Raw genomic sequence first — 12,500 nt, forward strand, 5'->3', positions numbered from 1 at the left:
GTAAGTTTGTTTGTTTGTTTTTGAATTTCGCGCAAAGCTATACGAGAGCTATCTGCGCTAGCCGTCCCTAATTTAGTAGTGTAAGACTAGAGGGAAGGCAGCTAGTCATCACCACCCACCGCCAACTCTTGGGCTACTCTTTTACCAACGAATAGTGGGATTGACCGTCACATTATAACGCCCCCACGGCTGAAAGGGCGAGCATGTTTGGTGTGACGGGATTCGAACCCGCGACCCGCAGACTGCGAGTCGAGTGCTCTAACCACCTGGCCATGAACTCTTTGTGCTCTTTCCACCACGGATATCGAAACCCACATTTTAGGGTAGTAATCCTGCAGACTTACTGCTGAGCCACTTGAGGGCTACAATTCAAACAGCGATAAATGAAACGAATCATCAGTAAGTATAAGATATGTCAAATATTTAATAAAAAGGTTTTGTGGCCCGGCATGACCAGGTGGTTAGGGCACTCGACTCGCACTCTGCGGGTCGCGGGTTCGAATCCCCGTTACACCAAACAGCCGTGGGGGCTTTATAATGTGACAGTCAGTCCCACTATTTGTTGGTAAAAGAGTAGCCCAAGAGTTGGCGGTGGGTGGTGATGACTAGCTGCCTCCCCTCTAGTCTTACACTGCTAAATTAGGGACGGCTAGCGCAGATAGCCCTCGTGTAGCTTTGCGCGAAATTCAAAAACAAAACAAACAAACTTTTCTTGTAAGATATATGTATGAGTTGTATTTATATATTTATTTCTCTAAGGAATGACGTGAAGTATGAAAAAAAACACTATTATTAATATTCTAGTAAAGGACAACATATTTATCTATATGAAAACATATATATTAGGCAATCAAACAATATATATACCCCAAAATAACAAATTACGAAACGTTAATTAATTGTAGATCTTTATCTTGTTTATCCCTAATTGACAAAACATTGTTACCTTATCTGGTTAGTTGTGTCACAAAATCCATCTTCTCTATTTCACCGTGAGGTATGACTGCTATCCAAACAATAGATATTCCTAGGTATGTCTTAAATTGTAGTCGTGTAGACGTTAGTTGCCTTTCAGTATAGCCCACTTCAACAGATAGCGTACTTTACTCAGTCAGGAAGAGTTGTTTAGTAGGCTTAAGTAGCCAGAAAGAAAAAAGACTAATAGAACTAATTGGGTTTCCTAAGTACACTATATATATATATTACTGATCGTAATCTAATTCACATCGAAGAAGTATTTTGATAAAACAAGTGCAAATATTGATTATTTCTGCCATTTCTTAATTTTTGTTTGAATATATCTGAAGTTTATTACTCCAGAAGAGTAGACATTAAAATATAAGTTATGAATTAAAGAAGCCAATATTTACGGGCGAATGCGACACGTCGCCGCCATTCAATCCCAAGATGTCCAATTTTGACACAAGAAAAATTGTAAAAAATATGAAAAGAATCGAAAAATGTCTATATCACTGCTTGTGACCAGCAAAAAAGGTATCTTTGTACCAAATCCCATGTAAGTTGGTTGACATACGCATGGATAATTCACGAAAATCAAACTGTGCTTTCCTTGCTGAAAAATTGAACAAAAGAAAAAAATTCAAAATTGTCTATATCTCTGTTTGGGACTTGCAAAAATGATCTTTGTACTAAATTCCACGTAAATTACTCGAAATATGGCTAGGTAATTGACCAAAACCTTAAAAATCATGCTTTTTGGGGCATCTTGACCCACTATAATTACTAAAAATGGGCAAATCCAACATTTTGGTGTGTTGCCTGTCGAATAGTATCTTAGCACGTAAGTTGGTCAAAACAAGGCTAAGTAATTGACCCCCAAACCCTTAAACTAATGGGTGGGTTCATTTAACTATTTGACGCCCCTAAAATGACCAAATATGAGTACATCCCACATTTTTGTATATATATGGAACCTGTAAAAAAGATATCTTTGTACCAAATCCCAAGTAAATTGGCCGAAATACGGTGGATTAATTGTCAAAAAATTCTAAAATTATGACTATTGTTCCAAATTGATCTCCCTATAATTGCTAAAAATGAACAAGTCCACCATTTTTTGTTTGTAAATGTTTATGTCCTGTAGAAAAGTATTTTTGTACCAAATTCCATCTAAATTGATCAAAATATGGTCGAGTAAGTGACCAAAACCCCCAAAATTATGGTTTTTTTGTGAGCTCTGACTCCCCTAAAAAGGCTCAAAATGAACAAATCCAACTTCGTTTATATAAACGTGTTGGGTGTATGAAAATTTATATTTGTGACAATTTTCAGTTTGATTGCTACAAATGTAACCGCACAGGAGCACAAAATATTCATTTTTGGGGTTGTTTGACCTTTGATCCCATTAAATCCTTAAGAAAAGCCTAAATCACAAAATGAAAAAGATGTCTGGACGTATTGGATAAACTATTTGCCGAAAAATGAAGGAATGGCTGTTGATTGAAAAGTGTTTGGAAGAATAAGAAAGAAAGAAGAAGAAACAATAAAGAAACAGCATTTCTCTTTGCGAATATATAAATATAAAAAGTCTTTTCTGTGGTTTTTTATCAGACCACATTTTCCGAATATCTTAACAGTTCCAGTTTTCAGTATTAAATCGAATAGAACATAAACTTAATATTGAAACATTTTAGTTTGCAAACGAATTTATTATTATTTGTTGTTGTTGTTGTTGTACTTCAAATCAATACAAACGAAGTCCTCTGGTTACATTAATTACATCACAATAGCTACAACTCTGTCAATAATTATTGATTCAAATGTCGTATACCTTCTAAGATATTATATGCGATATCCAATACATAGCAATTACAGTCTGGTTGACTCAAGTAGTCAGGATTAAGGTACACATTATAAATAGTTACTTGACGATTTTGTTTATTGCTCATAAACAAATTATGAAAAGCTTTCCTTATAACTTAAAATTGTATTCACTTCTACTTCTCGATATTTTCTTCAGTCTAGAGAACACCAGAATATCCCCAAGGATGTTATTAAGTTGAGTTCGTAATTTATGTTTATTTATAAAAAACACATGAGAGTACGTCTTCCTTCAGTAAGTCGAATCATAGATAAGAGCGTTTTACCATATATCATTTATGATTAAAATTGTACCTCCAAAAACAACATCATGAAACATTTTATTTGATGCCCCAAAATTATACATGTGTATGCTTATTGTAATACAGCACTGAACATTAAGCTTCAATTAATAAGAGAGCTTCAATACATTTCTAGTTTGTTGCAATCCTATTTGTTGTTGATGTAACCTTTCTCAGCCTACAGAATTAATTATGTTTGTATTGAATGCAATATATACATATATGATTATATCTGTTGCTGTGACGTGCCTTTAGATACTTAGAATATGTAACTGCGTGTCTATCTTGATGTTGGCAGGATGAAATTTGGAGATTTCAATGACTTAGAATTTGTTTTTGCTAAAGCATAGAATAAGCTGATGGGGTATTATTTCACATGTCTAGCAAAGTAACGTTTGGCCATCTTATACGTACTATGAACATTCAACTGTTAATGCATTAGGTTTAGAGAATCGATCGAATATTAGTGCTTAGTACTACATGAATGAAGATGGCTCTTTGGAGCTTTGTAGGAAACACACACACTACACATATACATGTATACCATAGTTATAATGAGTTACAGTTAAAACAACTGACTAAAGCCAAACGTGACTAGTTGTAATGATAAAACGAGTAAGCGATCAGTGATCACTTTCTTAATTTATAACACTTACAATTAAAATTATAACCAGACGCATTTCTAGTATATATTATTTTTCTTCTGTTAACAGTAAAATTGCTTATTGGTTACACCATCTCCAAAACACACACAAAAAACATAATAAACGGACGAAGGGCGCAGTACGAGTTTGAAAATAAATAAAAGAGGCTGTTAAATTGTAAGGCAATGCACATACACGAATAGAATTCTTGGTACATAACAGAAATCCTAATGACGCGTGCAGTTATCAATTAGTTCGATTGTGTAGGGTCTTACTCAGTTCGTGTATGCGAGGCTTGGCTGCCCTTTTGTGGAACCCGTATTCGAAGGAAGGATTGACCAGTTGACTCTTCGTGGGAGTTAGAAGATGATATTAATTGTTATTGCCCTATGAAATACAAGTAATGAATAAATAATTTGTTAATTAATTGGTCTCGAAAACATGCTCCATATATTTGAACAAGTTGATAAATGTGCGCGTCATGTGAGGATTTCAGTAATGTACCAAGATTTATTTTTGTTCATTGGCTTACAATTTACCTGTGCGCGTCATGTGAGGATTTCAGTATTGTACCAGATTTATTTTTGTTCATTGGCTTATCGTTTACCTGTGCGCGTCATGTGAGGATTTCAGTAATGTACCAAGATTTATTTTTGTTCATTGGCTTATCGTTTACCTGTGCGCGTCATGTGAGGATTTCAGTAATGTACCAAGATTTATTTTTGTTCATTGGCTTACAATTTACATGTTTCTGTTCTTTTTTTTTTTACTTCTTCACACTTTAATGTGTCGTTCGTCCGTTAGGGTTTTTTGTATCTATTTATTATAAACTTTACTGCTTTTTCTAGAGCGTCTTGCTTGCTTGTTTGTCTTTAGAGCAAATTCACTATTTGCTGTGTCCATCGCGGGAAATCGAACTGCGGATTTTAGCGTTGTAAGTCCATGAATTTACCTCAGTCCTACCGTCAGACTTCCATAGCAGACAAGTACAACATTCTACTAGTTTTTTACTGTATATAAATACGTTCTGTTACCATGGTTTGCTTGTTCCTGTTTGTTTTATGTTCACAAACATAAAGAAATTCTTTAATTGGAATAGCACTTGTTTCCCCCACAAAGCGCAGTCTAGTAAAGAATCACTTTATTTTAATTTTTATATTTTAAAGTTCTTATAATACCTACAACAAAAAATCACCTATACATCTTCTATGAACTAACAATCGCTTCGAAATCACGATAGACTGTTGTTATAGCGACACATTATTATTGGGTAATCAAATAAAGAAATGGGTGTAGATGTTTTCAAGACAATCACGACCAACTTGAAAAGAAATGAGATTATATAAGCTTGAAAAGATGACAATACGAAATGGAAGATAACGCTTTTAGTTCATAAACAAGAAAAATTGTTATACACATAATGTAGCTGTTTTTTTTTTTTGCTCCTACAGGTGGCTAAAGCATTTGGCAAAAAATATTTATTTATATTTTTGATGGCATCTACACGTAATGTGTTTCACACTTTAAGTTGCAAACAAAAATAAATTATTAGCTCCTCTTTCTCACCAAGATACTAAGAAAAAATATGATTTATAAGTTTGAACTATAAATGGTTGTGTTGAATGTAAAAGTATCAGAGCGCTAAAAGAAAGTTAAAAAATAAAAAGAACGTATCTCTCGGAACTTTAGCATTCCGAAAACAACAACAACAACAACAACAAAAAAACAACAACATCGTTTTATTACCTTAATACTTAAACCGTTAATGCAGTAAATAACAGTATTAGTTGACCTGGTTACTCGATATTATAAGGATCACCATTATCCGCCGATGCTAGATAACTGATGTCCATTGGAACCGGATTTGGCAATGGACAGCTTCTTATGTGAAACTTGGGGTTCGGTCATAGGATTCAGATACAGGTGTCTCTCTACGTTTAAACTACTGACCGGAGAGTTGACAACAAGTAAGCATAGGTAGCTGTTAAGTTCCTGAAATTGAGAACTGGTAAGTCCACAGATAGTTGGCATCATATTATGCACACATGACAAACGTTTATATCGAATCTCTATGTATCGGTTGGTTAGTTGCTGTCAAGCTGTAGGAAAGAAAGCATAAATGTTTGGTTTAGGAAATATATGTTACAAACGTCTGTTAAAAATTTGGTTTAAGAAACGTATGTTACAAACATCTGTTAAAAGTTTGGTTTAGGAAATGAATATTACAAACATCTGTTAAAAGTTTGGTTTAAGAATTGTATGTTACATACATCTGTTAAAAGTTTGGTTTAGGAAATGAATATTACAAACATCTGTTAAAAGTTTGGTTTAGGAAATGTATGTTACAAACTTCTGTTAATATCTCTTCCGAAACATCCGTTTTTCTTTAAAGACTTAAAAATGCCACAATAATATAAGTATGTTTTCGTATGCTCACACATTATTTGTATTCTTTACGATAGACTACAGGAATCAGTTTCAGAAAGATTGCATTGATAAGAATGAGTAAATGCTAATAAATAAGCATTTTGAAACACCAGGTAACTTGTAACACAATAGCATGTTGGCAAAACGTTTGGGTGTTTATAATATTTGGCCAAACCAATTTCTGGGCTTTAAGCATTAGTATAAGAATGATGTTTTAGCGTACATATATATATATATTAAATTATGATGTAACAATCTAATGTTTATTTTTCTATCTTAATTTATTTTTTCACACCAATTTAAAATATAAGAATGATGTTTAAGCGTACATATATATATATATATTAAATTATGATGTAATAATCTAATCTTTATTTTTCTATCTTAATTTATTTTTTCACATCAATTTAAACCCGACTGATTGTTTAGGACCTCTAACTCTTAAACCACAAATATATCGATAACCAAATTCTGTCACTTCGTTACGAGTAGTGATGCAATATTAAAAGATAAGTGACAAAAATCAGCGTTATCAAGCTACTAGTATGACATAAAACGGCCCCCCAGCGGCACAGCGGCATGTCTGCGGAATTACAACGCTAGAAACCGAGTTTCGATACCCGTGGTGGGGAGAGCACAGATACCCCTTTGTGTAGCTTTGTGCTTAACTACAAACAGACAAACAGATAGACATAAGACGATGCTTTTATAGCAAAGACGAAAGAGTTTAATACTGTAATTTCAAAGAAGTAACGACAGTGTAAGATAACAGCAGTAATGAAAACGTGCTTATACACTGGTACAGTATATAAATATATATAAACTGTGCTGCTGAGTTGGTTGTAACAAATTAATGTCAAACTAATTTAGTGATTTTGAAAAAACATACCGCCAAAGCATTGAAGTTTGCCATTACTGTAAAAAAAAATGAAGAAAGCTACAACAACAAGTTATTAAAGAAGACATGAAAAATTGTAATAAAAGGATTACGGTTTCTGCAATGATGAAAGCGGAAAATTAATGATGAAGAGATATATATCATAAGTGGATTTCACAAATTTTTATGCAGTACTTTTGTGAAAGAATAACTAAATAAACTCAATGCACCTCTACTATAAAAAAGTAAATTATAAGCTCATTACAAGAGGTGTAATTAAATATTTTCTTTAAAAGAAAGGTAGGATGGAAGACGTGGCAATGAAGTATTAATAAGTATCGAGACCCAGTTTTTAGCGATTTGAGCCCTCAGACTTACCTTGTGGTCTGACAAAGAAGTGAGGTTAAAAAAGTATGATTCAAAGTTGATGACAACGTAGGGTTGCTGCAGAAGAAGTTCGTTTGTTGTTAAGGGCAAGGCTACACAATGGGGTATCTGTGCTATGCCCATCACAGGTATCGATGCCCGATTTTTAGCTATGTAAACCTTCAGACCTGCCGCTGAGAGGCACAGAAGAAGCAATAATAAATTAACGATAAGATAAGGTAACAATAAAAGTCGTGTAAATTAATTCTAAGTAAGATCGCTGTAACAGGTTTCATAAGAATTATTTATCATATAAGATATGATTACAACAGTAGTGACTTCAGTGACAGTGACAAATAAGTAACGATATGATGAAATGTACGAATAAATAACAAAATAACAAACAACAAAATAAAATCATTTAACAGGAAAAAAAAATATTTATTTACTGATATTCAATCCCTGTGAAGTCAATGATTTTATCGCGTCTTTTATAATAAATATTAATTATATATTGTAAACAAACACAACTGAAAGTGCAGTCAACTTGTATGTATATTGCGAAGGGTGAGTACGTCATATTGAAACGATTTTGGAATTTTGTCACGTCGCTACAGTTCAGGTCGCCATGTCCGGTTATTCTTTGTCTGACTGCCGTGTATTTTGACAATAAATACCCTGAAGCAAAAAGCTTCGTGAAATGCTGTCATGTCCTTAGTACACCACTCCTCCTTCCGTATTTTCCATAATCCATCTAGTGTACGAGAATGATATTGTTTTTTGTGCCCGTTTCAACAGAAACGCAGAGATACATGGACGCTACGTTCGACGACTTGAACGGCATATCTTCGTATTGAATAGCATGAAAGTACGTTTCATTCTCTAGCAGCTTCAGGTATGTGGCGGTTAAATGGGAGGTATGACTGGAAGCCTTATCTGTAATCCTCGTTTACAGACGGAGATCCTTCTTGATTATTTTGTATGGTATAGCCTGAGACACGTGGACGACTTTTGTCATTGACCTTTGTGTTTGTAGATGCTCTCTTGTTACAAGACACTGCACTTTGCTTACCACGACTGAAGTCTCTTTCTAGATAGTGTTGGTGCCCCAAGTTGATCCATATTAATTTGTTTTCCAATACCATTAAGTATATGGGATATTCCTGTCTTGGGAATTATAAATTCACTAGCTGAAATATCTTTATGATCTGAGTATATGACTATTTTATGTCGAACGTCATACAATGTCAAAATATAGCTCTTATACATTCCGTTCCAGCCTGACTTTGTATTGGCTGTGGAGTTCACTTGACTGGTTGATTTGCATATTCAAAAATCGTTTTTATGTAATGTACTCAACTTTTTGTATTTTTGGTTCTGTCACACTAAATAAAACATTCTGGAGTTTGAAATGAAATTAAGCACAATTGTATATAATCGCATTTTAAGCAGAAGAAATAGCCAAATACACACACCGACTTTCATTTTACAAACAAAGTTGCGTTTAACTCAATTGTTAATCCTTGTGGTCGTCTCTTCAATATTCAAATTCTAAACATTTTTGTGAAACCTAAAAGAAAAAAAGAAGAAAAGATATTAACCCTTTCAATATTAAATATAGCTAAACAAACTATAGAAGCATTAAACTAAGTTTCTTATTAACCACGACGACAATTAAAGAAACATACATTGTTTACTACAATATTCACAATTCAAACAACAGCTTTGTGTATATAAAGGAGTATAGAAAACAGTTGTTTTTGTAGCCAAAATAAAAAAGGAAAAGGAGAAACAAAACTACTGTTGCCTTTTTGTTTACATAATTTGCTTATTATGAAAAAAAATATACATGATAATTGCTTTTCTCCAGGAATTAGAAATGTTAAATGTTTTGCTTTATCCGGAACTCTATTCACCACTAAAACAGGTCTACAAAAAAGGTCATTCACCAGCTTTGTCTACTATTGATTTTAAAGTCATGTGAAGTTTCCAGGAAAATTTCAAAATTGACAGAATCCTAATCTTTGGCGACGAAAAACAAGAGAGAATCCTCAATAGCCGCGGCACTTGAAATTATTTTAGGCAGGATTAGAGTAAATAATTTATGAGGCATTTTTTTTCCTTTTTATTAGCTACTAGCTGGAATACCCGTCCGTTGGACGGGTGAAATAAAAACTCTTTTATAACAAAGGATAGGAAATTGTGTTTTTTTTGTTTTTTTTTACTTAACATAATAAGCATTAAAAGTACAATAGAAATACGTCAAGGGTACTAATACCGAAAAGAATGGCATACAGTTTTCAAGGATTCTATGAATATGCAATTAGATGGGGGTTCAACCACCTCATAACCTTCCTAATGTCACCCTCTATCACTATGTCAAGTTTGGTCCTGATTGATCAAGAAATGTGGAACGTATAAGGAACAGATAGATACACACACACACACACACACACACATATTGACGTTCATTTATACACATTAGATTGGGTACAAACCCCTCATGACCTTCCTCATGTCAGCTTGTATCACTGTGTAAAGCTGTGCCGAAATTAGATGGGGTCACCCCGGAGGATCCAACCCCAACCTTCTGTGGAAATAATTATATTACAGAGTTTTGATTCATAAAAAATATGACGTCACAGACATTAAACCTGAATACGCTGATTCCATATCCTTATAGGCCTACTCTTACGGGGGCTGAAAGGTATGAATAAATAGACATAAACTTAACTTTATATATTAGACTATTATAGGGGCTGAAGAGTGTGAACAAACAGACACAAACTAGGTTTATATATTATATATTTTTGAGCGTTAGCAATATTAAGCGGAGCTATGAGCTAAAAGTTTGTACTTGAAAAAACAACAAACAAGCTCAGAGCCGTTCTATGAGCCGCTTTGCCGCGGCTAAAAATTGGTGCAAATATTTTTTGTTCTTAGTGGTATGAGTGTAAAGATGAAAGTTCAGTGTAAACACTTTTGCAAAGTCTGCTTGTTAAAAAAATACAATCTGCTTTAATATGACCTTCAAAACAATCTGTATTTCGCCTTTATTCGGCGAAAAGAGAAGAAACTCCAAAACGTAGAGATAACAAGTGCAGCATCTCGAACACCTAGCAATGACGGAAAAGTATCCTGACTTTATCTCTCGCAGTTTTTACGAAATATACTAATTCCATTGCTAGAAGCAATGAATTAAATCTGCGTCTACTTAGTAGAGGCATTTACCTACTTCTGTTTAATTCTAAGTAAATATTTATTCTTGAAAGCACGTAATGTATAGTATTAGCAATAACCTGATACAAAGTGTAATTAAATAATATGGATTACAAAGTAGGTGTCTTGGGTTGATGTAACATAAAAATACGTGAAATCCATCCAAAAACGCTTGAGCAAGAAAAAACAAAAAAAGAACACCACCACCAAATTCTGTTTTGTTTCAAACATTACGTTATGTCTGATAAACACAGCAAAATAAAATAACTTAGAATTACTGATATAGTGTCACATTCGAATTAAGAACTAAACTGAACGCAATGTGATTAATGCAAAGTTGCTTTATTTTGTTTATGAGATATCACCTGTTCGAGCTTAAGCAGAATGTGGCTTTCTTCTCGATCAATCATTTTCGGATGGCTACTAAATTACATTTTATGATGAATGTATAAAACTCTTCTCATCGTAACAAATGTTAATCTTACAGTTTGATAAATCTTGTAAAAGCATTTTGACAAATTAACAATAACATAATAATGCTTGACCCAAAAAGCTATCTTTAATAATATAATTTTCTTTTTCATTGCAATCCCTCTTATATTATGAGCTAACATTATAAATATAATTATTTTAAACCACAACTACCACTAAAAGTGCAATTACTATTCTTGTTTTTATTTTCATCACAGGATCAATATTCTATCACGTTATCTGTCATTTTCTTTAATCACAAGTTCCAGTAAATGTTCTATCATCATTTATTTTACTGTCCTTTATTGCTGATGTTACATTTTTGCAAATTCAAACATATATGTTAAACCATGTTGAAGTATACGAAAGAAATTTGACATAATTAGAAAATAATGTATAAACATGAAGGGTAATAAATGTTTTACAAATTTACGATGAACACTACAATGTTTTGCAAATTTACGATGAACACTATAGTGTTTTACAAACTTACGATGAACACTATAGTGTTTTACAAATTTACGATGAACACTATAGTGTTTTACAAACTTACGATGAACACTATAGTGTTTTACAAATTTACGATGAACACTATAGTGTTTTACAAAATTAAAACACTATAGTGTTCATCGTACAAAATTACGATGAACACTATAATGTTTTACAAATTTACGATGAACACTATAGTGTTTTACAAACTTACGATGAACACTATAGTGTTTTACAAACTTACGATGAACACTATAGTGTTTTACAAATTTACGATGAACACTATAGTGTTTTCGCCAAAAGTGGAAGCTATACACGATTATAAAGAGCGTAAATAAAATAAGGAATGATTTATTTGTACTTCTAACTCGTAATGTTATGAAGCACAGCAAATATAATGATTTGCAGTTACAATTTTCTCATCATTTCGTCGTACTTTGCTGTTTCATCTTTTAGTCAAGGATGTTTCATTGATGGTTTGTTTGTTTGTTGTTAAGCGCAGAGCTACACATCGAGTTGTCTGTGGTATGCCTACCACAGGTATCGAGCCTCGGATTTTAATGTTATAAACCTTCAGACTTATCGCTGAGTCAATGGTAGTTGTATTGATGGAAACAACAGTTGTTAATATCAAAAGTTCATTGAATGTAGTAGCATGACAGTTGTTCCTTAAAAACAAGTAAAAGTGAAATCGTGTCATTTCTTCTATGGACGCGTGATAAGTGTGACAATAATTTATTTCCTACGGGTTTTTGAAATTAGGTAAAAATGAGGGTTTCAACCGGTATTGAAGACGACTTTTCTTTTCTAGAATTAATTGACGATAGTTGAAGAAGCATTTTTTTTCTATTTCCGAGACATTCAACTTAAAGCTATCTGCCTATC

Source organism: Limulus polyphemus, unplaced genomic scaffold (assembly GCF_000517525.1).
Source record: "Limulus polyphemus unplaced genomic scaffold, Limulus_polyphemus-2.1.2 Scaffold1310, whole genome shotgun sequence".
Lineage (NCBI taxonomy): Eukaryota > Metazoa > Arthropoda > Merostomata > Xiphosura > Limulidae > Limulus > Limulus polyphemus.